Raw genomic sequence first — 26,628 nt, forward strand, 5'->3', positions numbered from 1 at the left:
ACATGTCTCCATGTGGTTTGCACGGTCACACGGAGACACATGAGCATAGCACCATAGGTTATAATGGGTACGTGTGAAATACATTAAAAAAATGAATACCCCATGAACTGGAAATACAGACGTGTGATGGCGGCCTCACATTGCAAGCAAAGTGGATATGATTTTATGAAAACTCATGCCCACTGACTGTTTTAAGACGTTGTTGAACTGTTATTTTCTTTGGTGTTTTTTATCTATAGGTTTTTAAGGGAGTCTGAAAAAACACATCTAATTAGGCACTTTTTTAAGTGCAGAATCCCAGTGTTTCTGTGCTAAAGAAAAAAAAAACATTAAAACTGCTGATTATCAGGTAATAGTTGTCCCTCCACATGGATTAGCCATAGGTAGATGAGGCAAATAGTGCTCCCATAGGCAAAGGGTCCAAAAGTCAAATCAGGTAATAGTTGTCCCTCCACATGGATTAGCCATAGGTAGATGAGGCAAATGGTGCCCCCTAAGGCAATGGGTCCAAAAGTCAAATCAGGTAATAGTTGTCCCTCCACATGGATTAGCCATAGGTAGATGAGGCAAATGGTGCTCCCATAGGCAAAGGGTCCAAAAGTCAAATCAGGTAATAGTTGTCCCTCCACATGGATTAGCCATAGGTAGATGAGGCAAATGGTGCCCCCTAAGGCAATGGGTCCAAAAGTCAAATCAGGTAATAGTTGTCCCTCCACATTTATTAGTTATAGATAGATGAGGCAAATGGTGTCCCCCAATGCAAAGGGTCCAAAACTCAAATCAGGTAATAGTTGTCCCTCCACATGGATTAGCCATAGGTAGATGAGGCAAATGGTGCTCCCTTAGGCAAAGGGTCCAAAAGTCAAATCAGGTAATAGTTTTCCCTCCACATGGATTAGCCATAGGTAGATGAGGCAAATGGTGCCCCCTAAGGCAATGGGTCCAAAAGTCAAATCAGGTAATAGTTGTCCCTCCACATGGATTAGCCCCTTAGTAATGTACTATGTCCATCATAAGTTGTCTCCTTGCCTTTGATTTGGGCTCACAAAATGCATTGCTTTTTCTTGGGTGATCAGAACCTCAATGACCCCTTAATATGGGCCAATCCAGGCTGCTAAACATACAAACCAATCGGTGGTTGTTTACTGGCCCATTTATACAGAGCAAAGAGTGTTCTATGTACACAAAAGGTGCACATAAATTGTCAATGTTATCGACACCATATCTCCTGTTTACATCATGTGCAGTCGATTCTGGTGAAAGCCAGCATAGAAATCAGTGTAACCAATTACACCATGTTTTATGCATTCATTGGAAGTTTCCCAGCCTGTGTTGATGGGCCAATAGTCAGGAACAAATATTCCTTTTTTTAATAGGGCTAAGATGCTAGTAAAAAAAAAACATCATCGGCAGCCCATAACCCTCTGTAAACAGGAGATGTGCTGCCAACAACATAATGTAGCATGGGAACAGAGCAATTGTTTTACCGATCATTATGCTTCGATCAGTACTCGTTGGACTGTGTAATCAGGCCCACTAAACTAAAACCAATGGGCTTGTATATAATCAATCTTTACTTTTTAACAGGCCGACAGCTGCTCTTCTAAATGCACCTTTAGCAGCCTGTTAATAAACACCCCGGTCAAACCCTGATGACCACTAAAATTCCACTGCACCCCCTCCACAACCTGTGACGATTTCAGAGCACTATGCCATGTCTAGAGCTGACAGGCAGTGGAGGGTATAAAGTGCTGTTTGGTCTTTCATTGTCATTGAACTCGCAGATCGACCACCACCATTCCTCTCTGCTGTGACTGCACCGGCACTGCCATCATGGCCGGGATGCAGGCAGACCAGTGAGCAGTGTCAGCTTATCAGTTGGCCTGCACCTGGCCATCACTACTAATGAACACACTAAGGCTGTGTGCCCACTATGAGTTTTTTTAAGCGTTTCCGCAGTGGCAATTCAGCTGCAGAAACGCTTAAAAAACGCTTGGTAGAAGGTCTGCCATGTTCCCCAATGATAATCCGCATGTGCTGTGCACATGCTGCGGAATTTCCGCTGCGGATTATCATTGGGGAAAAATCCACAGCACTACCAATTATTTTGCGTAATCGCGCGTTTTCGGCGCCATTGACTACATGTGCACATGCGGATATAAAGCGATTCACTGTGCGGATGGTACCCGGGTTTGGAGAAAAGATACCTGTAAAAAAAAAAAAGAATTAAAATAAAAAATATACATTATACTTACCTTCTGATGGCCCCCGGTCTCCATAGCAATGCCTTCTGGCTTCCCAGCAGCTTGCGATGGTCTAAAAGGACCTTCCATGACGTCATTTAGTCATGTGACAGGTCACGCGACCGCCGACGTCGGCCCATCACATGACTAAATGACGTCATGGCAGGTCCTTTTACACAACCGCGAGACACTGGTAAGACCGGACGCATCGGATAAGGAGACCGGGGGCCATCAGAAGGTAAGTATAATATTTATTTTTTATTTTTTACCATTTTTATTCTTTTTTTTTAACTAACTTGCCGGTTGCATGGATTTATGTAGTGTGACCAAGTTGTCAAGCACTTTCCAAGTGATGCTAAAATCGCTTGGAAAGCGCTTGACAACCCGCATGCGAAATCGCATGATCAAAACGCTTCAATTACGCTTCTACCTGGCAGAAAAAACGTATGTAAAATCCGCATGCATTTTTTCTGCCAGGGAGATGCAGAAACGCTCAGGAAAAATCCAGAGCATTTCTGCATCGTGGGCACTTAGCCTAAAGCTGGAATTGAAGTAGCGTATGGCATCGGATGCAAGATGTTAATGACACTCGGCTCCAGCTCTACTGCAAGCGTGACCCGAGTGTCAGTGCACTGTGCTCCGATCCTCTCACATGAAAGAATCGCAGCACAGGAGCGGAGGAGACGGAGAAAGTAATTTCTCCATCTCCTCTATGGCCTGTCTCGGCGTATATCGGACTGCACTGGGCTGACATCAGAGTGCAGTCCAATGTTTCACATGCACCTATAGACTTGTATGGTTGTGAGTGAGCCGAGTCTCGCTGCCAATCACTGCATGCTGCAACTGTTCTCTCATGTTGAATCAGATAAGAAAATAATTGCAGATCTTCACTACTCTATAATACACTGTGTTCCAAATTATCAAATTATTATGCAAATAATATTTTCTCAGATTTTCCCAAATTACCTATAACATTGGGCCGAGTGCTATCTGATAAAACATTGCATAGCACTAGGCCGTGTTATACACTCGCATGACTCCGGCCTTAGGAGCAAAGTAACGCTGTTCACCTCCAGTCTGCTGACACCTGGTTTTTACTGGCAGTGATTAGCAATGTTATACTTAGGGTATGTGCACACGTTAAGTACGTGGTGCAGATCATTCTGCACCATTTCTGCACCTCTTGGCAGGAAAAGCACTGTAATAAAAAGCATTTTTGATGCATTTTTTACATGTATTTTTGGTGCAGAGTTTTCCGCACTCATTGTTATCAGTGAAATCTGCAGCAAAGACGCTGAAAGAATTGACATGCAGCTGATATAATCTGCACCAAATCTCCAAGTGAAAAATAAGCAATGTGTGCATGAGACTTCAGGGTTCTCATTCACTTTGCTGACACCAGGACACCCTTCAGGCTTTGTGACAAATCTGCACAGAAAAAAGCGACAAATGTGCAACATGTGCACAGGACCTTAGTGTGCTGTTAGTAATGGCTGAGTGGAAGCAGACTCACTGACACTCCTCATTGGTTTCCCTGTGCTCGGGCCACCACTGTGCTGTCATTCAGCGCACTGGATTGGGGGATGAATGGCACAATATTAATAAAGATTTGTGCGCCCCCTCCCCAGGGTGGTATGACATGGGCGCCCTGGGCAGTAGCCTTCCTCTGCCTACTGTGTGGTGACACATGCTAACAATTTTACCTCGGTCTGGAATGCAAACGCTGCGGTGACAATGAAGGGGCTCCCAGATGCCTGCTGTAAGACTCGGTGCTCCACCAACACGTCCGCCTCATCTTCAGCTAGCAGGGCTCTCTTGCTGATGATCTTAACAGCGTATTGCCGGCTGGTAATGGTGTTTTTTGCCAGCACGACCTTCCCAAAATTTCCCTGTCCAAGCACATGATGGAACTCTAGTCTCTCTTTGATGATATCAGAGATGGTGCTTTTGGAGCCGGTTGGATGAGCACCACTGGGCCCTCCTAGCAGGGTGACAAAATAGGCAAGGTTATTCTAATTGCTATATTTGCTACAATATTCACACTGCCATGAAAAACAATATTATTAACAAATTCATTAATTCATTTGTTAGTGAAAGAAAGATACTACTTTTTCTTTTTTTATTCTTTTTATTATTTCCTGCAGTACAGTTATCAGTCTATACTGTGTTCTTATGCTTTTTTTTAGGGTTACTCAAGGTTAAGATGGCCACACATGAATACTATTTACAAGCAACTGTACTCTTATAAATGTGAAAGAAAACATCATTTGGAGAATGAGTCAGACATGAGTGCACGCGGAGGCTTTTCCCACCTGGCTCAGCTTAACTGACAGTAGAGACCCAATTCATAGTTTAACCCCTTAAGCCCCGAGGGTGGTTTGCACGTTAATGACCAGGCCAATTTTTACAATTCTGACCACTGTCACTTTATGAGGTAATTACTCTGGAACGCTTCAACGGATCCCCCTGATTCTGAGATTTTTTTTCGTGACATATTGTACTTCATGATTGTGGTAAAATTTCTTCGATATCACTTGCGTTTATTTGTGAAAAAAATGGAAATTTGGCGAAAATTTTGAAAATTTAGCAATTTTCAAAATTTGAATTTTTATGCCCTTAAATCAGAGAGATATGTCACACAAAAGAGTTAATAAATAACATTTCCCACATGTCTACTTTACATCAGCACAATTTTGGAACCAAATTTTTTTTTGTTAGGGAGCTATAAGGGTTAAAAGTTGACCAGCGATTTCTCATTTTTCCAACAAAATTTACAAAACCATTTTTTTAGGGACCACATCACATTTGAAGTCACTTTGAGAGGTCTTTATGACAGAAAATACCCAAAAGTGACACCATTCTAAAAACTGCACCCCTCAAGGTGCTCAAAACCACATTCAAGAACTTTATTAACCCTTCAGGTGCTTCACAGGAATTTTTTGAATGTGGAAGAAAAAAATGAACATTTTTCATTTTTACGAATCAATTTGTGAAGCACCTAGGGGTTCCAAGTGCTCACTATGCATCTAGATAGGTGCCTTGGGGGGTCTAGTTTCCAAAATGGGGTCACTTGTGGGGGAGCTCCAATGTTTGGGCACACAGGGACTCTCCAAATGCAACATGGTATCCGCTAACAAATTGAATATAAAATCGGCTCAAATTGTTAGCGGACACCATGTTGCGTTTGGAGAGTCCTGTGTGCCCAAACATTGGAGCTCCCCCACAAGTGACCCCATTTTGGAAACTAGACACCCCAAGGCACCTATCTAGATGCATAGTGAGCACTTTGAACCCCCAGGTGCTTCACAAATTGATTCGTAAAAGTGAAAAAGTGAAAAAAAAAAACTTTTTCATTTTTATGAATCAATTTGTGAAGCACCTGGGGGTTCCAAGTGCTCACTATGCATCTAGATAGGTGCCTTGGGGGGTCTAGTTTCCAAAATGGGGTCACTTGTGGGGGAGCGCCAATGTTTGGGCACACAGGGACTCTCCAAATGCAACATGGTATCCTCTAACAAATTGTCGGCTCAAATTCTTAGCGGACATCATGTTGCGTTTGGAGAGCCCCTGTGTGCCCAAGCATTGGAGCTCCCCCACAAGTGACCCCATTTTGGAAACTAGACCCCCCAAGGCACCTCTCTAGATGCATAGTGAGCACTTGGAACCCCCAGGTGCTTCACAAATTGATTTGTAAAAATGGAAAAGTGAAAAAAAAAACACTTTTTCATTTTTATGAATCAATTTGTGAAGCACCTGGGGGTTCCAAGTGATCACTATGCATCTAGATAGGTGCCTTGGGGGGTCTAGTTTCCAAAATGTGGTCACTTGTGGGGGAGCTCCAATGTTTGGGCACGCAGTAGCTCTCCAAATGCAACATGGCGTCCGCTAACAATTTGAGCCGATTTTCCATTCAATTTGTTAGCGGACACCATGTTGCGTTTGGAGAGCCCGTGATGTGCCTAAACAGTGGAACTCCCCCACAAGTGACCCCATTTTGGAAACTATTCCCCTCAAGGATTTTATTAAGGTGTATAGTGAACATTTTAAACCCAGAGGGACGACACAGAATTTGTTTACATTAGGTCATCATATTGAATAAGTTGTCATTAGTCTTGAGCGCAAGTGCTCTCTACTTGAGTTTGCATCGTGTAATCAGGTATGCACCATGTACAGCCTGTGCTCGAGTGACATGCTCGAGTCCCTGCTCCGCATGTTTCACGGTTATTAGACACCCAAAAAAAAACATGCGGGGATCGCTCGTGCATGGCAGGCAATCCCCGTAAAGTTTTTTTGGCCGTGAAGCATATGGGGCAGAGACTCGAGCATGTCACGCAAATACCCACGATACTCAATGCATACCAGAGCATCCGATGCAAACTCAAGTAGCGAGCACTTGCGCTCAACGCTAGTCGCCATATCGTCATCTTTTTTTCTTACTTTCGAAAAAAATCCCAACCCCATCACAACCCTAACCCCAACCCTATCCCCAACCCCAGCCCTAACCCTAGCACAACCCTAACCCTAGCACAACCCTAACCCTAGCACAACCCTAACCCTAGCACAACCCTAATCCTAGCACAACCCTAACCCCAAACCCAGCCCTAACCCTAGCCAAATCCTAACCCAAGAGTTTATTTTTGATGCCGTTCCTCGTACGGTATAAGTGATTAGACGACTTTATTCTTCGGGTCAGTGTGATTACAGCAATACCAGAATCATATGGGGTTTTTATGACTGACAGCTGTCACACACTAAAAGACGCATTTTTTGTAAAATCTAGTTTTTGCATCGCCATATTTTGAGAGCTATAATTTTTCCAGATTTTGGCAGATAGTCATGTGATGGCTCGTTTTTTGCGTGATGAGTTGACGTTGTTATTGGTGCCATTTTCAGGCACGTGACATTTTTTAATCGCTTTCTATTCCGATTTTTGGGAGGCAGAATAAACAAAAACCAACAATTCAGGAATTGTTTTTTTTGTTTTTTTTTTATTCTGTTCCGCGTGTGGTAAAATTGATAAGGTAGCTTTATTCTTCGGGTCAGTACGTTTACAGCGGTACCACATTTATATCGTTTTTCTATGTTTTGCACTTTTACATAATAAAAGCAATTTTATAGAAAAAAATATTTTTTAGCATAGCTTTATTCTGAGAGCTATAACTTTTTTATTTTTCGGCTGATGGAGCTGTATGTTGGCTTGTTTTTTGCGGGACGAGATGACGTTTTCAGCAGTACCATTTTTATTTATATTTGTCTTTTTGATCGCGTGTTATTCCATTTTTTGTTTGGCGGTATGGTGATAAAGGATTGTTTTTTGCTGCGGTTTTTTTTTTTTTTTTACCGTGTTCACTGAAGGGGTTAACTAGTGGGACAGTTTTATAGGTCAGGTTGTTCTGGACGCGGCGATACCAAATATGTGTACTTTTATTGATTTTTTTTTTATAATAATATTTATTGATGGGTACATTATATTTTTATTTTTGGTGGATTATGTTTTTTATTTTTTTTTTATATTTTTGCAATTTTTTTTTTTTTTTTTTCACTTTCTGAAAGTTTATATACTTTATTACTTTGTCCCACTATGGGACTTTCACTTTTTTTTCTCTGATCGCCTGCATGGCACAGGAAAGCAGCACCATCCCTGTGTCATGCAGGCTGTCAGCGCTGGACAGGGAGAAGATTGTTTGGAGATGCACTGCGCATGTCCAAACAATCTTCCTGCTGTCTGGTGACCCGGATGTTGTCATGACGACATCGGGTCGTCATGGCAACACCCGGGAAGCCTTTGCAGACAGCGCTGGAAGCCGGAAGAGGAGGTGAGTATCTGTGATCACCTCCCCTTGCCCCCGCAACGCTGCGATCGACTTCGATCGACTTCGATTGCAGCATCGCGGGGGTTAATGTGCTAGGAGCGGTGCAGGACCGCTCCCTGCACATAGTATCGGGTGTCAGCTATGACAATCAGCTGACACCCGGCGGCGATCGCGCCCGCACAGCCTGTGTGCGCGCGCGATCGCGATGACGTACTAATACGGGTCTGGCTCTTAAGTCCCAGGGCACAGACGCATATTAGTACGTCAGATGTTGTTAAGGGGTTAAAGAGGAACAGTCATTTACATTTTTATTTCCTAAATCTGTAGTAGTCATGTAAATAAGCAACTTTGTAATATATCTTATCAGAGAAATCTGCTTCGTTCTCTTCACAGACTGTTTATCATTCTCAATCCTCAAGTAAAATCTGTGAGGGACATGGTAGTTAGACCAATCAGTATTAACACTGAAGCAGCCAAAAAAGAAATATCCGATATGAGGTCAATAAATAGTATACTCATATAGAGGTAATACAAAAACTTTATTGGAAACAAGTTGGTGTGCAGTGGCAATGTAGGAGACAGATGCACCTGCAGGGTGGCCAATACCCCGACACGCATTTCACGTTAGTTTCTTCCTGGGGGTGTCGAAACACGTGTCGGGGTCTTGGTCCCTCACCCTCCAGGCCTTATTACAGGTTACTATTTATTCCTTACTCATTATTCATGGTTATTTTGTACACTGACCACCAGAGGGCATCTGCCTCATACCATTTACCTTCTACTCTAATGTCTTTATTATTGAAGTCCATCTTGAGTGGTCGAACTAATATTTGTATCTTATTGGAGTTTTTCAATATCCTATTATGGGTGAATCCTAGGTCCACATGGACCACTATATATACACTGCTCAAAAAATAAAGGGAACACTTAAACAACAGAATATAACTCCAAGTAAATCAGATTTCTGTGAAATCAAACTGCCCACTTAGGAAGCAACACTGATTGACAATCAATTTCACATGCTGTTGTGCAAATGGAATAGACAATAGAAGGAAATTATTGGCAATTATCAAGACACACTCAATAAAGGAGTGGTTCTGCAGGTGGGGACCACAGACCACATGTCAGTACCAATGCTTTCTGGCTGATGTTTTGGTCACTTTTGAATGTTGGTTGTGCTTTCACACTCGTGGTAGCATGAGACGGACTCTACAACCCAGAGAAGTTGCTCAGGTAGTGCAGCTCATCCAGGATGGCACATCAATGCGAGCTGTGGCAAGAAGGTTTCCTGTGTCTGTCAGCGTAGTGTCCAGAGGCTGGAGGCGCTACCAGTTGACAGGCCAGTACACCAGGAGATGTGGAGGGGGCCATAGGAGGGCAACAACCCAGCAGCAGGACTGCTACCTCTGCCTTTGTGCAAGGAGGAACAGGAGGAGTACTACCAGAGCCCTGCAAAATGACCTCCAGCAGGCCACAAGTGTGCATGTGTCTGCACAAATGGTTAGAAACCGACTCCATGAGGGTGGTATGAGGGCCCGACGTCCACAGATGGGGTTGTGCTCACAGCCCAACACCATGCAGGACACTTGGCATTTGCCAAAGAACACCAGGATTGGCAGAGTCGCCGCTGGCGCCCTGTGCTCTTCACAGATGAAAGCAGGTTCACACTGAGCACATTTGACAGACTTGACAGAGTCTGGAGACGCTGTGGAGAGCCATCTGCTGCCTGCAACATCCTTCAGCATGACCGGTTTGGCAATGGGTCAGTAATGGTGTGGGGTGGCATTTCTTTGGAGGGCCGCACAGCCTTCCATGTGCTCGCCAGAGGTAGCGTGACTGCCATTAGGTACCGAGATGAGATCCTCAGACCCCTTGTGAGACCATATACTTGTGCGGTTGGCCCTGTGTTCCTTCTAATGCAGGACAATGCCAGACTTCATGTGGCTGGAGTGTGTCAGCAGTTAGTGCAAGATGAAGGCATTGAAGCTATGGACTGGCCCGCCCGTTCACCAGACCTGAATCCAATTGAGCACATCTGGGACATCATGTCTCGCTCCATCCACCAACGTCACGTTGCACCACAGACTGTCCAGGAGTTGGCGGATGCTTTAGTCCAGGTCTGGGAGAAGATCCCACAGGAGACCATCCGCAACCTCATCAGGAGCATGCCCAGGCATTGTAGGGAGGCCATACAGGCACGTGGAGGCCACACACAATACGGAGCCTCATTTTGACTTGTTTTAAGGACATTACATCAAAGTTGGATAAGCCTGTAGTGTGTTTTTCCATTTTAATTTTGGGGGTGACTCCAAATCCAGGCCTCCATTGGTTAATAAATTTGATTTCCATTGATGATTTTTGTGTGATTTTGTTGTCAGCACATTCAACTTTGTACAGAACAAAGTATTCAATGAGAATATTTCATTCATTCAGATCTAGGATGTGTTATTTGAGTGTTTCCTTTATTTTTTTGAGCAAAAGTTCGGGCACCCTGCATAGTTAGTACCTAGTAGCACCCCCTTTGAAAGTATCACAGCTTGTGAACGCTTTTTGTAGCCAGCCAAGAGTCTTTCAATTCTTGTTTGAGGGATTTTCATCCATTCTTCCTTGGAAAATTCTTCCAGTTCTGTGAGATTCCTGGGTTGTCTTGCATGCACTGCTATTTTGAGGTCTAGCCACAGATTTTCAATGATGTTCAGAACAGGAGACTATGAGGGCCATTGTAAAACCTTCAGCTTGCGCCTTTTCAGTCTATTGTGGATTTTGATGTGTGTTTAGGATCATTATACATTTGTAGAGTCCATCCTCTTTTCAAATTCAGCTTTTTAAAGATCATTTAAACTTTAACTTACTTAACTGTTCACAATAACAATAATTTTGACCAGGGGTGCCAGAAAGTGGCATGTATATATATACATATACAGTACAGACCAAAAGTTTGGACACACCTTCTCATTTAAAGATTTTTCTGTATTTTCTTGACTATGAAAATTGTACATTCACACTGAAGGCATCAAAACTATGAATTAACACATGTGGAATTATATACTTAACAAAAAAGTGTGAAACAACTGAAAATATGTTTTATATTCTAGGTTCTTCAAAGTAGCCACCTTTTGCTTTGATGACTGCTTTGCACACTCTTGGCATTCTCTTGATGAGCTTCAAGAGGTAGTCACCGGAAATGGTTTTCACTTCACAAGTGTGCCCTGTCAGGTTTAATAAGTGTGATTTATTGCCTTATAAATGGTTTTGGGACCATCAGTTGTGTTGTGCAGAAGTCTGGTGGATACAGAGCTGATACTGCTACTGAATAGACTGTTAGAATTTGTATTATGGCAAGAAAAAAGCAGCTAAGTAAAGAAAAACGAGTAGCCACCATTATTTTAAGAAATGAAGGTCAGTCAGTCCGAAAAATTGGGAAAACTTTGAAAGTGTTCCCAAGTGCAGATGCAAAAACCATCAAGCGCTACAAAGAAACTGGCTCACATGAGGACCGCCCCAGGAAAGGAAGACCAAGAGTCACCTCTGCTTCTGAGGATAAGTTTATCCGAGTCACCAGCCTCAGAAATCGCAGGTTAACAGCAGCTCAGATTAGAGACCAGGTCAATGCCACACAGAGTTCTAGCAGCAGACACATCTCTTCAACAACTGTTAAGAGGAGACTTTGTGCAGCAGGTCTTCATGGTAAAATAGCTGCTAGGAAACCACTGCTAAGGACAGGCAACAAGCAGAAGAGACTTGTTTTGGCTAAAGAACACAAGGAATGGACATTAGACCAGTGGAAATCTGTGCTTTGGTCTGATGAGTTCAAATTTCAGATCTTTGGTTCCAACCACCGTGTCTTTGTGCGATGCAGAAAAGGTGAACGGATGGACTCTACATGCCTGGTTCCCACCGTGAAGCATGGAGGAGGAGGTGTGATGAATTGAAGGCATACTGAACCAGCATGGCTACCACGGCATCTTGCAGCGGCATGCTATTCCATCCGGTTTGCGTTTAGTTGGACCATCATTTATTTATCAACAGGACAATGACCCCAAACACACCTCCAGGCTGTGTAAGGGCTATTTGACCAAGAGGGAGAGTGATGGGGTGCTACGCCAGATGACCTGGCCTCCACAGTCACCAGACCTGAACCCAATCGAGATGGTTTGGGGTGAGCTGGACCGCAGAGTGAAGGCAAAAGGGCCAACAAGTGCTAAGCATCTCTGGGAACTCCTTCAATATTGTTAGAAGACCATTTCCGGTGACTACCTCTTGAAGCTCATCAAGAGAATGCCAAGAGTGTGCAAAGCAGTCATCAAAGCAAAAAGGTGGCTACTTTGAAGAACCTAGAATATAAGACATATTTTCAGTTGTTTCACACTTTTTTGTTAAGTATATTATTCCACATGTGTTAATTCACAGTTTTGATGCCTTCAGTGTGAATGTACAATTTTAATAGTCAAGAAAATACAGAAAAATCTTTAAATGAGAAGGTGTGTCCAAACTTTTGGTCTGTACTCTCTCTCTATATATAAATATATATATACATATACATATATTAATGTTGCCTCTCTGTTGCAGAGATGTTAGCAATCAAGGTATTTGGCCAAATGGGCGTTATCAGAGAGATTTCATTGGTCAGAGTCTTATTCCTTCTGATGGATGCTGACCAATCATAAGCAGGCAGCTGCGCACTCTGGAAAAAGAACTTGATAACCATAATTCAGATGTGCACTGAACGACCTGTGATAGACCAGTGCACATAGGCTGCCATTGTTCCCAGCAGTGCCAGTCCCTTTTATATAGGATTTTGTGCTGTCGAGAACGATGATCTCTGTGATCGGCAGCCTGTTTACACTGCATGATTATAGTAATACAAGTGACTCGCCCCCTGGGCCGTGGGGTACTCGAAACCGGGTCTTCTGGTGTACGGCGCTGAGGGGGGGTAGTAGTCTCCGTGTGGCGGTGACCCGGTCCGTGGCTCAGGTCGGTCAAACCAGTGGCAGTTGAATGTCCGACTACGCCACCCGTGGATCGCGGTCAGAGTGAACAGCCGCTGCAGGACAGACCGCTGAGGCAGGTGTTGTGGGTGCAGCAGAGCATAGTATAACTCCCCACGGGAGGCGTTTGGCCTCAGGACAGTGTGTAGATAGCATGGGAGTGATGGGGGTTGTGGTGCAGGACGTCCCAGTACCGTTAGTGCTGGCGCGGTATGAAACACGGAGACAAAGTGTTGCAGTCCAGGGTCTTTACTCACAGTTCATATACTCCAAGCTACTTCTGTACACGTAATGGCTGCCCACGTCGTGCCGTGCTCTCCAGGTGAGGGGCTCGGCCAACTCCCAGGTCTCTTTGGAGCTCTTCACAGGAACCCCATTGTGTGTCCTTTCTCTAGCCTTTCATACCCCACCAGTGACCACGCTTCTGTCCAGCTGCCTCGGGCCTTGGCGGGCAAATGTGGCACCCCAGGGGTCTGGTTTCCACAGTAATAGCAGTATTACGTCTGTGAGCAGGTGGGAGGTCTCCTGGGCAGGAATCCTAAGCATGCCACACCTCCTGCCCAGTCCTGGGAGGGGAAGAACTTCCCCTATATAAACGGGGGCTGAAGCAGGGTTAGAGAGAGGAGTTCCAGACAGAGACGGAGTCTGGTCTGGACACGCAGAAACAGGGACAGATAGACATCAGGAGCTCTGTAGGAGCCAAGGAGAAGCGCCAGGGGCTGGAGCTGTGCAGAGCTCGCCCTGGGAGAAGGTACAAAAACCGGACACAGGAGTCCGAGGCTGTGGGGACTAAGATATACCCAGCAGCAGAATCCATCCGGCAGGGGATTCCAGGTCCTCTGGCCATAAAAGCCCGGAGGCTCAGTCACAACGAAGGAACCAGCACCGCCATCCCGGAGCGGAGGCTAACAGGAGGCCCCAGGTCACCAGCCATACGGGTGAGCACCACACGGTATACCCAGGGACGTGGGCTACTTGTAACCGCCGAAAGCAGGGTAGCCAGGAAGGGTACAGACTAACGGGAAGGCCTACAACTCCACCTGGCCAGGGGAACTCCGGCTTACTCGCAGACTAACCAGGCCCCAACTACTAGCCAGTACTCCCGGGGGAATTTGCCTTGTACCATCAGTAAAGACCCTGAACTGTACCCTCGCGTCTCCGTGCTTCCTTGTCGCACCATTAGTGCTGGGACATCCACACCATCACTCCCAACATCAACCTCATCCTCTGCCCCGAGGCCATACCCCTCCCGTTGGGGGTTATACCATCCACGCTGCACATCCGTACCACCGGCCTCAGCGGACTGCCCTGCAGCGGCGGCTTCATAGCCGCATTCAACGGGTGGCGTAGTCGGACACTAATACCATCATACCAATAACCGCCACTAAGTTTGACCACCCTGGGCGCGGACCGGGTCACCGCCACACGAAGACTACTACCCCCATCGGATCCGGCTCCGGGTATCCCCGCGCGCACGCGCGCCGCACTACAGCACTGGCCCAGGGGGTGAGTCACAAACGTTGGCCTCCGTTTCCCCGACCCTATGTGGTGCCTTTCTAGCAGGTTTAGCAAGGGGCTGCGCCACTTAAAATGTCGCAGCCTCCGGTTCCTAGCTGAGGGTAGTCTCACGCCTCCTCTAGTAAGGATGAAAAAATAAGGGGAAAGGGAAAGGGAAAACGTATGTCAGCTCACCATGTAATAGCCAGACTCATCCAGTCTCAACGAAGTCTTGCAGCGGAGACGCCCAGGTCACGGGCTACCAAAGTTCAAGTAATGAGAAAGCAAGCAAAGATGTCTCCAGCAGGACCAGGGTTGTATATATCTTGTTAAAACTTCACTTTTAATTTCAAATTATAAAAGCCAAGGATGAGTTACAGAATGAGCAATATAGCGGCTCTTAGGTACAGCACATTCCAACGCGTTTCGGCTAAACCTTATTCATGGAATAATGTGAGAACTAAGCCTACTAGCTGAAGTTAAATAAAAAACACTTCTTGGTGATTGCTTCAGGTGTTGGACCACAGCCCAGAGGAGAATTAACCCATTATTGGCAGCTAAAATTAACTACAGCAAAAAATCACAAAAACTACATAAAATTGGACATGAGATAGAATGGAATACAAAATTAGTGGAAAAACAAAATGAGTGAGAGATACATGCAGAAACAAAAACAAAAAGATCTTTTATGCCGTGGAGCAGTAAAACACATAATGATCATAATAATCACTAAGCATCCTTTATGTCTGGTGAGCATGACTGTTTAAACACCATTAGAGTATAAATATAGTTAGTATATGTAGTCCCATTTAAAAAAAAAAAAAAAATATCTTTGAAAAAAAAATATATATCTTTGAAAAAAAAATAAAAAAAAACAAAAAAAAAAATTCCTTTTTTTTTTTTTTTTTTTCCTTTCTTTTTTTCCTTCCCTTTTATGGAAAAAGGATGCAAAAGTCATAAATATAAGCATTGAACAATAAAGCAGTTAAACAGTTAGACAGTGCATTCTATTATGACCACAAAGGAAATATATTATCAAAGTACTGTCGAACATGAATACTTGAGACTAAGTGTATTGTAAAATGAGATCCTGTCTCACATTCAAACCTTGCGGAAATCTAGTACACAAGAGAAAAATCCAGAATGATTCTCGGTTCAGGATTTTTCTCCTGTGGTCACCACCTCTCTCCGGCTTAAAAACTTTTTCTATTGCTTTAAATCTGAAGTTATTTAGATCTCCATGGTGAACATTTGCAAAGTGTTTTGAAACTGCCGATTTGTTTAGGCCGTTAGGATTACATGCATCCGACATATGACGACGGATGCGTATTTTTAAAGGTCCTGTGGTACAGCCTACATACTGTAGCTTACAAGCAATACATTCTGCAAGGTATATAACCCCTTCTGAATTGCAGTTTAAGAAGGTGCTGATTTTGTATATTTTTTTGGTGATTTCAGACTGAAAGGAAACACTTTTGTGTGTGTATTTGCAAGAAATGCACCTACTATGGCCACAATTATAAAACCCTTTTAAAGTGAGCCAGGTTTCTGATGGAAAATGAGAATTTTTTGTACAAAAAAGACTCGGAGAAACCAGTGAACCTATAGTGGGAGCTTTTTTAGCTATATATTTTATGGAGCAATTGTCCATGATTTTCACTAGAGTGGGGTCCTGATTTAGCATGGGTATATATTTTTTTATGATATTGACAATACTGTTGAACTGTGGGCTAAATTGTGTAGTAAACACAACCGTATTTTTCGTATTTTTAAATCCGCTTGGTTCTTTTTTGGATCGATTTTTCAATAAATCCTTTCTGTCTATATTAGCTACTATTTTTTCTGCTCTGTTTAGAATGCCTTTAGAGTATCCTCTTAAAGCTAGTCTGTTTTTAGTGCTGGAGGCTGCCTCTTGATAACTCTTTTCTGTTGAGGAGTTCCTCTTTAACCTGATCATTTCTCCCACTGGGATATTTTTAATATTGTGGGGAGGATGGCAAGAGCTTGCTTGCAGAATGCTATTACCTGCTGTTTTTTTCCTAAATGGTGAGATCAAAACTCGCTTCATATCATCATTACCTTCAAGTGTTACATCTAAAAAGTTAATAGATTTTTTGTCAGTGTGAGATGTAAATTTAAGATTATAATTATTTTTATTGATATATTTGACAAAATCTGTGATAAGATGGGGAGAGCCTGTCCAAACAAGAAGTAAATCATCTATATATCGCCCATACCAAGCAATATATTTCAAAAACGGGTTTGAATCTGAATAAACATCGGTCTCTTCCCAGGTGGCCATGACAATATTAGCCAATGATGGGGAGAATTTTCCCCCCATGCTGACTCCCCGTTTTTGCAGATAATAGCGACCATCAAAGGTGAAAAAATTATTATTCAACAAAAATCCTACTGCTTTTTTTTTTTTTTTTCTTCAAAGATTTTTTTTTTTTTTTTTTTATGGGACTACATATACTAACTATATTTATACTCTAATGGTGTTTAAACAGTCATGCTCACCAGACATAAAGGATGCTTAGTGATTATTATGATCATTATTATGTGTTTTACTGCTCCACGGCATAAAAGATCTTTTTGTTTTTGTTTCTGCATGTATCTCTCACTCATTTTGTTTTTCCACTAATTTTGTATTCCATTCTATCTCATGTCCAATTTTATGTAGTTTTTGTGCTTTTTTGCTGTAGTTAATTTTAGCTGCCAATAATGGGTTAATTCTCCTCTGGGCTGTGGTCCAACACCTGAAGCAATCACCAAGAAGTGTTTTTTTATTTAACTTCAGCTAGTAGGCTTAGTTCTCACATTATTCCATGAATAAGGTTTAGCCGAAACGCGTTGGAATGTGCTGTACCTAAGAGCCGCTATATTGCTCATTCTGTAACTCATCCTTGGCTTTTATAATTTAAAATTAAAAGTGAAGTTTTAACAAGATATATACAACCCTGGTCCTGCTGGAGACATCTTTGCTTGCTTCCTCTAGTAAGGGATCCGGTACCCTCTCTTGGCCTGACCCCTCCACTCCGGTAGATTAGGGCGTGCAGTGGCGACTGGCCAGTCTGCACCCCTGGGGTCCCTTCTCTCCTGTTCCTGGAGCCTTCTCCGCTCCTCTTCCTTCCTTCTCCTCTCCAGGCCCTGGCCTCTAGACTAGACCCGCCTCTGGAGCAGAGCTCGTGCAGAGCCTCTGCTCCCTGTCACTTCTCCTCAGACTGAGCTCTGAACCCAAGATGGCTCCTCCCTTTTATACTTCCTAACTGTGCGCCCAGGAACTTCTCTCTCCCTACCATGCACTACAGGGTTCCCCCTTTCTAGGTGTTCCCTCCCCCCCTTCCAGCCAGGGACAGGAACTGTCGTGCTCTACCTGGAGCATATCGGTCACCCTGCCCCCCGAAAATGTGGTGTAATGCATGCAGGTGTCGGGGTCCTGATCCACACTCCATCCTTACCTGGAAGTGGGATATCACACCTCTGGGTGAGGTGCAATACCTCTGTAGCAACCGAGCCCCCGGGGTGCTACACAAGCGTTCCTAGCAATGCTCATTTACAATAATTGTGCAGTGTAAAAGGACCTAAACTCAGCTCTGCAGGAGTTACCCGGACTGGCCGCAGCTCTCCTGGCCCAAATTCCACAGCCATGTAGACATATATGAGACTATATACAAAGAAAATCAAATGGAGCAAAAAAATACCCTGATACATTTCAAAATGGATTATAATAAAAATTATTTAAATCTTTATTAGTACAATATTAAAATCAGTTACAAAAATACAAAAAAATGATAAATAGTATTATATGGCGAGTACACAAGAATAATGTGACATGTGCAAGTCAGGGCATAATAGTCAAAAAGGATGTAATGTTAATGCATGGGTAATGAGGCTTGAGAAGAGGGGATTATGATTAATAATAACTATGTAAAAGTAGCAATACCCATAAAATAAACTGTGCCCCTTACTGAGCAGTGGAATAGCTAACATAAGTTAGTCCCTGGAGTGTCATAAAAGACTAACACTGCTCAGAATCTATGAAGTCCCATATTGGGGCCATCCTTACCCATGAAATGTCAAAGCCCGACTGTCCTGTCAAATTGCGCATTTTGCATGGATTTCTTCTTCAAGGGACCTGTGTATCAATCGCATCTGCTCTTTTTAAACCCCCTAGACTAATAATCCCCAGGTGTGTGTGAAAGCGCTTCTAATCGGCGCATGCGGAATATCTGGCAACACCGGCAGATCTTAGGGCGCCGTGCGTTCCAGGAAGAATACTTCCTGTGACGTCATATGGAACGCATGGTCCTATACAGATGCCGGAAAGTGACGGGGATCAGAGGGACTCCACCTGCGCATGCGCACCCAGCGCAACAACATTACAAGTGAGTATGACACATAAATAAGGGAAATAGTAAGAAAACCCACTTCAGCGTGCACTCCCATCCCTTATCTGAAAACCTAACACCTAAGATATCTAAATATATCAATTCAAATACGAATAAATTGTTTGCAGAATAAATACAGCCATAGAATTATTAGAACATAGATAATTATAAGCAAAACAATATCCAATGATTTTTCATGCTGACATCCGGGATGATAATAGATTATACTATCCAGCGTTCAAGGCTTATTTGCATTCAAGAGGAGGGGAGTCAGCACTCAAGCTTGGATGGTGGATGATATTACCGGGGGGAAAAGCACTTCTAAAATAAAAAAACAAAAAAACATACACAGTTAATACACAAAAAGAAAGACAAAAATAAGAAGTACAAGGTTAAAAGTTGAAATTCCAGAGAGCATAATCACAAAGCATGTAAGTGAGTCATATCCCAAGAACGGATATCACAAAAGGGACTAATAGTATGCATGAGCATATCTGTGCAGGCACGTACCCACATAAGTACACATATACACTTGCAAATGCATGCAAGGGTATACACAATTGCGTACAGGTGTTACAAAAATGGAGAGAAGCTTAGCTTCTCATTCAATCCCCTGGGAGTCATTGTCCCCAACTTAACTATCCATCTACATTCCAGGCGTGCCAAAGCCCCCTTACGGTCACCCCCCCAGATGTCCATATGTAAGTGGTCAAAGCCTCAAACTTTAAGGCCATCGGGGTCTGAACCATGATATAGTATAAAATGTCAAGGGATAGTCTTAAGAGATGAAACATCAGTTGCATTAATTGCAGAACATATGTCTGCAACGTGTTCTCTTACGCGTACACGCAATTCGCGTGATATCAGTCCTATATATATCATGCCACAAGGACACGTGGCATGATATACCACATGGTCCATGCTGCATGATATATAGTTGAGGATTTTATACTCCTGTTTACCATCAGCCGAGAGAAATGTGGTAGCACTGACCACATTTCGACAGGCTGAGCATGAGCCCCAGGGAAAACATCCTCGCTTCAGTCCACCCGTATTAAACGGCAGAGATGACACTTTTGGGACATAGTGACTGCTCACTATTAGATCTTTAATGTTTCTGCTTCTTGCTGTTAATAATGGACGATCCTGTAAAGATGAACCAATCGTTGGTTTTGTTTTTAGAATTGACCAGTGTTTTTGAAGAATGCAACGCATACACTCCCACTGATTGTTGTACGTGGAAATGAATCTGACCACTGTTTCTGATTTCTTATTTCTTCTATTAGTACCCGGGTCTGCCAGAAGTTGTATGCGGGTAGTATTCTTAGCCCGATTATAACCCATTTTTATGCATCTATTGCTATAATCTCTTGCAATAAACCTGGACCGTAAATCATTGGACTGACACGCAAACATTTCCTCAGTGGAACATATACGCCGCATTCTCAAAAACTGGCCCACCGGAATGGCCCATATAGTGGATGGTGTGTGGGCCGACGTAGCATGGAGCACAGCATTTACCGACGTCTCCTTACGGAAAATGTCAGTCGTAATTTTTTCGTCAGTGTGCACCCTGATTTGGATATCCAAAAAGTCCATCTGACTCGCATCAAATTTGTAGGTCAATTTGATGTTGTAATGGTTATCATTCAAGCTGGTCATGAAAGACCGCAGATCACTAGCACTGCCATTCCATATGATGAACAAGTCATCAATATAGCGGTACCAGCACTGCGCCTGGGAAGCGGCGCATGCACCACCCCCGAAAATCTCTCTCTCCCAATAACCGAGAAAGAGATTTGCGCAGGATGGCGCACACGCTGCGACCATCGCAGTGCCTCTTGTTTGAAAACCTGTCCTTAAAAATAAAATAGTTGTGAGTCAGAATGAACCGTAATAATTCCAAAATCAGGGTGCACAAAGACATCTCCAAGTTGCTCATAGTCAGATAAAATTCCACTGCCTCTAGGCCTTGTTGATGGCATATACATGTGTAGAGTGACTCCACATCTGCTGTTACAAGCAACATATCAGGTTCCATTGAGAGACCAACAAGCCTTCTCAGGACGTCTGTAGTGTCTCTGACATAGGAGGACTGCATCTCGACCAAAGGGTGCAGGTAGTATTCAATAAATTGACAAATGGGATCGCATAGCCCTCCTATGCCAGAGACAATAGGATGCCCCACTGGAACAGTAGGATTTTTATAGACCTTTGGCAGTAAATAAAATGTTGGAATAACAAGATGTTCAACCATCAGTCCGTCAAAAACCTTTTTTGGAATGATGCCTTGCATGAAGGAATCATCCAAAATAAGAAAAATTTCCCTAGAAAAACCAGGTTGGGGATTACTTGTTAAGGATTTATAAGCCTCCTTGTCCCTTAATTGTCTAAAGGCCTCCCGCTCATACATCTCCATTGACCAGACCACCACATTGCCCCCCTTATCTGCAGGTTTAAAAACAACATCAGTCATTGATCTAAGATCATCCAATGCTTTTCTCTGTTTCCTTGTAAGATTATCCCTACTGCATTTTGATAACGTTTTGAGATCCTCCGTAACCAATTTGTAGAAGATCTCAATCTGAGGACACAGAGATAATGGGGGGAATGCGTGGACCTTGGAAAAATAGAGGAGGGATATGTACCTGTATGAGTGGGAGCATTGACCGCTTACATATGGGTAATCCAGGGGGGTGACCATAAGCGGGCTTTGGCACGCCTGGAATGTAGATGGATAGTCAAGTTGGGGACAATGACTCCCAGGGGATTGAATGAGAAGCTAAGCTTCTCTCCATTTCTGTAACACCTGTACGCAATTGTGTATACCCTTGTAAGCATTTGCAGGTGTATATGTGTACTTATGTGGGTACGTGCCTGCACAGATATGCTCATGAATACTATTAGTCCCTTTTGTGATAGCTGTTCTTGGGATATGACTCACTTACATGCATTGTGATTATGCTCTCTGGAATTTAAACTTTTAACCTTGTACTTCTTATTTTTGTGTTTCTTTTTGTGTATTAACTGTGCATGTTTTTTGTTTTTTATTTTAGTAGTGCTTTTCCCCCCGGTAATATCATCCATCGTCCAAGCTTGCTGACTCCCCTCCTCTTGAATGCAAATAAGCCTTGAATGCTGGATAGTATAATCTATTATCATCCCGGATGTCGGCATGAAAAATCATTGGATATTGTTTTGCTTATAATTATCTATGTTCTAAATAATTCTATTAACAAAGAAAATGACGGCACTTCCACTACAAAAACTAGGTGTGAACAGGTGCTTACTAAGAGCAGCTACCTCCATATATAATGAACAAATAAAGTAGCACACTGTAACACTGAGTATATAGATATGAAATATGAATAGCTTAACTGCTGTAGAAAATAGAAATAAATGAAAAAAATTTTTTGAAAAATTTTTTTGCGCATGTAAATATGAAGTATGGAAAATGAATAGCATTACTGCTGTAAATAAATGAGAAATCTTAGCGCATAAATTGGCCAATTCATGTGTACCTGACAGCCGCGGTAAGGCGTTTCTCGATGTCAGGACCTATAATGCGAATACCTCTCTAAGAGACCTCCGTCTGCTTATGTGTGGGAAAGACAGATCCTGATGCATTTAAAACCACCTGCGGCATGGGGGTGGGGGTGGAGTGCTCAGTCAACGCTAAATCTAGTAACAAAGAAAATGACGGCACTTCCACTACAAAAACTAGGTGTGAACAGGTGCTTACTAAGAGCAGCTACCTCCATATATAATGAACAAATAAAGTAGCACACTGTAACACTGAGTATATAGATATGAAATATGAATAGCTTAACTGCTGTAGAAAATAGAAATAAATGAAAAAAATTTTTTGAAAAATTTTTTTGCGCATGTAAATATGAAGTATGGAAAATGAATAGCATTACTGCTGTAAATAAATGAGAAATCTTAGCGCATAAATTGGCCAATTCATGTGTACCTGACAGCCGCGGTAAGGCGTTTCTCGATGTCAGGACCTATAATGCGAATACCTCTCTAAGAGACCTCCGTCTGCTTATGTGTGGGAAAGACAGATCCTGATGCATTTAAAACCACCTGCGGCATGGGGGTGGGGGTGGAGTGCTCAGTCAACGCTAAATCTAGTAACAAAGAAAATGACGGCACTTCCACTACAAAAACTAGGTGTGAACAGGTGCTTACTAAGAGCAGCTACCTCCATATATAATGAACAAATAAAGTAGCACACTGTAACACTGAGTATATAGATATGAAATATGAATAGCTTAACTGCTGTAGAAAATAGAAATAAATGAAAAAAATTTTTTGAAAAATTTTTTTGCGCATGTAAATATGAAGTATGGAAAATGAATAGCATTACTGCTGTAAATAAATGAGAAATCTTAGCGCATAAATTGGCCAATTCATGTGTACCTGACAGCCGCGGTAAGGCGTTTCTCGATGTCAGGACCTATAATGCGAATACCTCTCTAAGAGACCTCCGTCTGCTTATGTGTGGGAAAGACAGATCCTGATGCATTTAAAACCACCTGCGGCATGAGGGTGGGGGTGGAGTGCTCAGTCAACGCTAAATCTAGTAACAAAGAAAATGACGGCACTTCCACTACAAAAACTAGGTGTGAACAGGTGCTTACTAAGAGCAGCTACCTCCATATATAATGAACAAATAAAGTAGCACACTGTAACACTGAGTATATAGATATGAAATATGAATAGCTTAACTGCTGTAGAAAATAGAAATAAATGAAAAAAATTTTTTGAAAAATTTTTTTGCGCATGTAAATATGAAGTATGGAAAATGAATAGCATTACTGCTGTAAATAAATGAGAAATCTTAGCGCATAAATTGGCCAATTCATGTGTACCTGACAGCCGCGGTAAGGCGTTTCTCGATGTCAGGACCTATAATGCGAATACCTCTCTAAGAGACCTCCGTCTGCTTATGTGTGGGAAAGACAGATCCTGATGCATTTAAAACCACCTGCGGCATGGGGGTGGGGGTGGAGTGCTCAGTCAACGCTAAATCTAGTAACAAAGAAAATGACGGCACTTCCACTACAAAAACTAGGTGTGAACAGGTGCTTACTAAGAGCAGCTACCTCCATATATAATGAACAAATAAAGTAGCACACTGTAACACTGAGTATATAGATATGAAATATGAATAGCTTAACTGCTGTAGAAAATAGAAATAAATGAAAAAAATTTTTTGAAAAATTTTTTTGCGCATGTAAATATGAAGTATGGAAAATGAATAGCATTACTGCTGTAAATAAATGAGAAATCTTAGCGCATAAATTGGCCAATTCATGTGTACCTGACAGCCGCGGTAAGGCGTTTCTCGATGTCAGGACCTATAATGCGAATACCTCTCTAAGAGACCTCCGTCTGCTTATGTGTGGGAAAGACAGATCCTGATGCATTTAAAACCACCTGCGGCATGGGGGTGGGGGTGGAGTGCTCAGTCAACGCTAAATCTAGTAACAAAGAAAATGACGGCACTTCCACTACAAAAACTAGGTGTGAACAGGTGCTTACTAAGAGCAGCTACCTCCATATATAATGAACAAATAAAGTAGCACACTGTAACACTGAGTATATAGATATGAAATATGAATAGCTTAACTGCTGTAGAAAATAGAAATAAATGAAAAAAATTTTTTGAAAAATTTTTTTGCGCATGTAAATATGAAGTATGGAAAATGAATAGCATTACTGCTGTAAATAAATGAGAAATCTTAGCGCATAAATTGGCCAATTCATGTGTACCTGACAGCCGCGGTAAGGCGTTTCAATAAATTGACAAATGGGATCGCATAGCCCTCCTATGCCAGAGACAATAGGATGCCCCACTGGAACAGTAGGATTTTTATAGACCTTTGGCAGTAAATAAAATGTTGGAATAACAAGATGTTCAACCATCAGTCCGTCAAAAACCTTTTTTGGAATGATGCCTTGCATGAAGGAATCATCCAAAATAAGAAAAATTTCCCTAGAAAAACCAGGTTGGGGATTACTTGTTAAGGATTTATAAGCCTCCTTGTCCCTTAATTGTCTAAAGGCCTCCCGCTCATACATCTCCATTGACCAGACCACCACATTGCCCCCCTTATCTGCAGGTTTAAAAACAACATCAGTCATTGATCTAAGATCATCCAATGCTTTTCTCTGTTTCCTTGTAAGATTATCCCTACTGCATTTTGATAACGTTTTGAGATCCTCCGTAACCAATTTGTAGAAGATCTCAATCTGAGGACACAGAGATAATGGGGGGAATGCGTGGACCTTGGAAAAATAGAGGAGGGATATGTACCTGTATGAGTGGGAGCATTGACCGCTTACATATGGGTAATCCAGGGGGGTGACCATAAGCGGGCTTTGGCACGCCTGGAATGTAGATGGATAGTCAAGTTGGGGACAATGACTCCCAGGGGATTGAATGAGAAGCTAAGCTTCTCTCCATTTCTGTAACACCTGTACGCAATTGTGTATACCCTTGTAAGCATTTGCAGGTGTATATGTGTACTTATGTGGGTACGTGCCTGCACAGATATGCTCATGCATACTATTAGTCCCTTTTGTGATAGCTGTTCTTGGGATATGACTCACTTACATGCATTGTGATTATGCTCTCTGGAATTTAAACTTTTAACCTTGTACTTCTTATTTTTGTGTTTCTTTTTGTGTATTAACTGTGCATGTTTTTTGTTTTTTATTTTAGTAGTGCTTTTCCCCCCGGTAATATCATCCATCGTCCAAGCTTGAGTGCTGACTCCCCTCCTCTTGAATGCAAATAAGCCTTGAATGCTGGATAGTATAATCTATTATCATCCCGGATGTCGGCATGAAAAATCATTGGATATTGTTTTGCTTATAATTATCTATGTTCTAAATAATTCTATGGCTATATTTATTCTGCAAACAATTTATTCGTAATTGAATTGATATATTTAGATATCTTAGGTGTTAGGTTTTCAGATAAGGGATGGGAGTGCACTCTGAAGTGGGTTTTCTTACTATTTCCCTTATTTATGTGTCATACTCACTTGTAATGTTGTTGCGCTGGGTGCGCATGCGCAGGTGGAGTCCTTCTGATCCCCGTCACTTCCCGGCATCTGTACAGGACCATGCGTTCCATATGACGTCACAGGAAGTATTCTTCCTGGAACGCACGGCGCCCTAAGATCTGCCGGAGGTGACGTGGGTGTTGCCAGATATCCCGCCTGCATGCGCCGATTAGAAGTGCTTTCACACACACCTGGGCATTATTAGTCTAGGGGGTTTAAAAAGAGCAGATGCGATTGATACACAGGTCCCTTGAAGAAGCAATCCTTGCAAAATGCACAATTTGACAGGACAGTCGGGCTTTGACATCTCATGGGTAAGGATGGCCCCTATATGGGATTTCATACTTTCTGAGCAGTGTTAGTCTTTTATGACACTCCAGGGACAAATTTATGTTAGCTATTCCACTGCTCAGTAAGGGGCACAGTTTATTCTATGAGGATGGCTACTTTTACATAGTTATTATTAATCATAATCCCCTCTTCTCAAGCCTCATTACCCATACATTAACATTACATCCTTTTTGACTATTATGCCCTGACTTGCACGTGTCACATTATTCTCGTGTACTCGCCATATAATACTATTTATCATTTTTTGTATTTTTATAACTGATTTT

The sequence above is a fragment of the Phyllobates terribilis genome, unplaced genomic scaffold, assembly GCF_046119375.1.
Source record: "Phyllobates terribilis strain yellow unplaced genomic scaffold, ASM4611937v1 Scaffold_11__3_contigs__length_659146591, whole genome shotgun sequence".
Lineage (NCBI taxonomy): Eukaryota > Metazoa > Chordata > Amphibia > Anura > Dendrobatidae > Phyllobates > Phyllobates terribilis.